Source organism: Tupaia chinensis, unplaced genomic scaffold (genome assembly GCF_000334495.1).
Source record: "Tupaia chinensis unplaced genomic scaffold, TupChi_1.0 Scaffold147123_1, whole genome shotgun sequence".
Lineage (NCBI taxonomy): Eukaryota > Metazoa > Chordata > Mammalia > Scandentia > Tupaiidae > Tupaia > Tupaia belangeri.
In genome coordinates this window covers 1,552,999-1,555,499 of record NW_006206975.1, presented here as the reverse complement: position 1 = coordinate 1,555,499, position 2,501 = coordinate 1,552,999, and the positions used below count along the sequence as shown (strand labels likewise).

Below are 2,501 nucleotides of genomic sequence, written 5' to 3'. Positions count from 1 at the left end.
CACGCCGCAATCCCTTCTCCTCCATTCTCCTCTCGGGATCTTGGGCACGCACGCACACGTGCCCGGCGTGAGTTTTAAGCCACCGGGTCCGGGACACGAACCGCGGTCGACTACGTGGGAGTCCAGCGACATAGCCATTACGCTAACTGCTGGTTCCCGTGTTCATTGGGTTTTATGCCAATGTGTTCAGACATGTGTCTGAACATGTGTTCATGGATATGTTTATATCTGCTGCACTTGTTATGGAAAGTATTTAGATTAGTTAAGATCCTTTGTGAATCTATAAAATATGAAAAAAATCTATAAATGGCTATTAGTCAGGGATATTCTTAATAGCTGACTAATATTAACTAATATTAACCAATTGACTTGCTAATCAATATTGTAGTCAATATTATGGTATATTTCATGGAATCAAATTTATGTAGTCATTAAGATATATGTATGATCCCTATGTATAAAAATGTTGATGATTATGTGTATAAAAATATCTTTAATGAAAAATAATAATAAATAAAATTAATAAATATTTTTTTAAATGAAATTGCCACAGCCACCTCAATCTTTAGCAATTACCACCTTGGTCAGTCCAGCAGCTGTCAATATTGAGGAAAGACTCCATTAGCAAAAACGAAACAACTTGCTAGGGCTCAGATGATCTGCAGCATGTTTTAGCAATATAGTGTTTTTAATATTAAGGTGTGTACATTAATATATACTGCCATTGCATAATTAATGGAATAGTATAAACAAAACTATTTTTTATTTGTTGTAGGGCATGTGCACTCACCAGACAGAGCAATAGACAAAAAAAAGGGAACATGATAAAATACCCTCCAGGGGAGATGGCCATGCCATAGTTCCTTCTACATTATTCGCCTCTTGCAATTTTGGACATGCATGGACACACATACCCATCATGTTTTTTCAAACACCAGGTCTAGGACTTGAACCACTCAGTCAACTATGGGGAATCCAACCACCTTAACTACCATGCCATTGACTGGCCCCAAATGTACCTTTTATATGCACTAGAAAACAAAACAAAACAACAAAAAATTGGGTGGCTTGCTTTGTTGCAACATTTGCTCTATTGTGATGATCTAGAATCAAAGCCACAATATCTCTAAAGTATTGCTATACAATCTTAGTTGCATTTTGAAAGAGTAGGAAAGGTGGGCTATGATTGACTTCTATTTATGAACTAAATTATATCAAGTTACTTTAGTTTTATCATCTATTTTACTTTTTTCTAGATGAGTGAAAGTATAACATCCTCTAATTGACATAATCTTTTTTTTTTTTTTTTCTGCCCACACAATTACCTGGAAGTGATTCTCACTAAGAAGTTTTCCTCTGTTGAACCAATTCATGATGTCAAGATGGACTGGAAATTTATCTGTTATTACTACATTGAATTGAGTGTGACAATTGAATTTTTTAAATGGTGACTGGAAACAAAATATAAGTGTTTTTGACTACACTAAATCTCTAGCAAGGGGGAATTTTTGAATTTCAGTAGATGTATGACTTGGTCCTCCCCATAACCAACCATATGACACACCACATAATCCAAGAAGGCACTAAAATATGAGAATATATGATACAGGGTAGAAGATTCATTATATGATGCAAAAAATATTGAATTAAGCAAATGCCACTATGAAGTTACTTGTTCATCATTTTTCCTAGGCACAATAGCTAAATAAATTATTTTGTGAAGAAAAGTTGAGAATGTGTTGAGAAATTAGAGTGCTTTGAAACCTTTGGTGGGCTTATATAAGTGAAACAAGGTAAAACAAAAATTAAGTAGTTAAGAAAGGTATAAAGTAAAAATTAAAATTCCTACTTTTACCATTCCCCTTCCCCTTTCCACTTCTCATCCCTCCACCTCAATCCTACTTCTCAAGGGTAAACATTATTAACAGTTTCTTGTCTAGCATCTGGAAATTTCTTTGCATGTGTGTATGTGTTATCATACTTGCCTTTTTTTATTTTCTAAAGGAGAGCACTTTGATGGGCCTCACCATGCTGTGATTACTTTCTAGCTTTCCAACCAAGATCACAGATGCAAATATGAGCACACCTGGTGTATTCATGTCAATCTAAGGTCTGCATTCAAAGCCTTTCTATATGGTTCCATGCAGGGGCACCATGCTGCCTGTCCCACTGAAATCCTCTTGCCTTTTGAAAGACAAATTTTGTTGATAATTTGAGATTTACAGAAAAGTTACAGAAAATTCCAGTATACCCTCATTCAATTCCTCCTCCTACTAACATTTTTTTGTAGTCATGGCACATCTGTCAAAAATATAAAACTAGCATCCGTATGTTACTATTAATTGAACTACAGACTTTATTCATATTTCAATAGTTTTATACACCAACGTGCATAAAATTCCTACCAGAATTCCTACCAGGATTCACATTGAATTTCATTGTCAGGTCTCCTTAGTTGCTTTTGCCTGATCTATCTTTTTTTTTTTTTTTTTAAGAGAGGT

The 2,501-nt window shown here is 34.9% G+C and overlaps 1 pseudogene; it reads right to left on the bottom strand.

Moving 5' to 3' along the window:
* LOC102489519 (DNA polymerase epsilon subunit 3 pseudogene) overlaps positions 1 to 1,373 on the bottom strand; it is a 3,425-nt pseudogene extending 2,052 nt beyond the window's left edge.
* Positions 1,374 to 2,501: the final 1,128 nt, after the last annotated feature.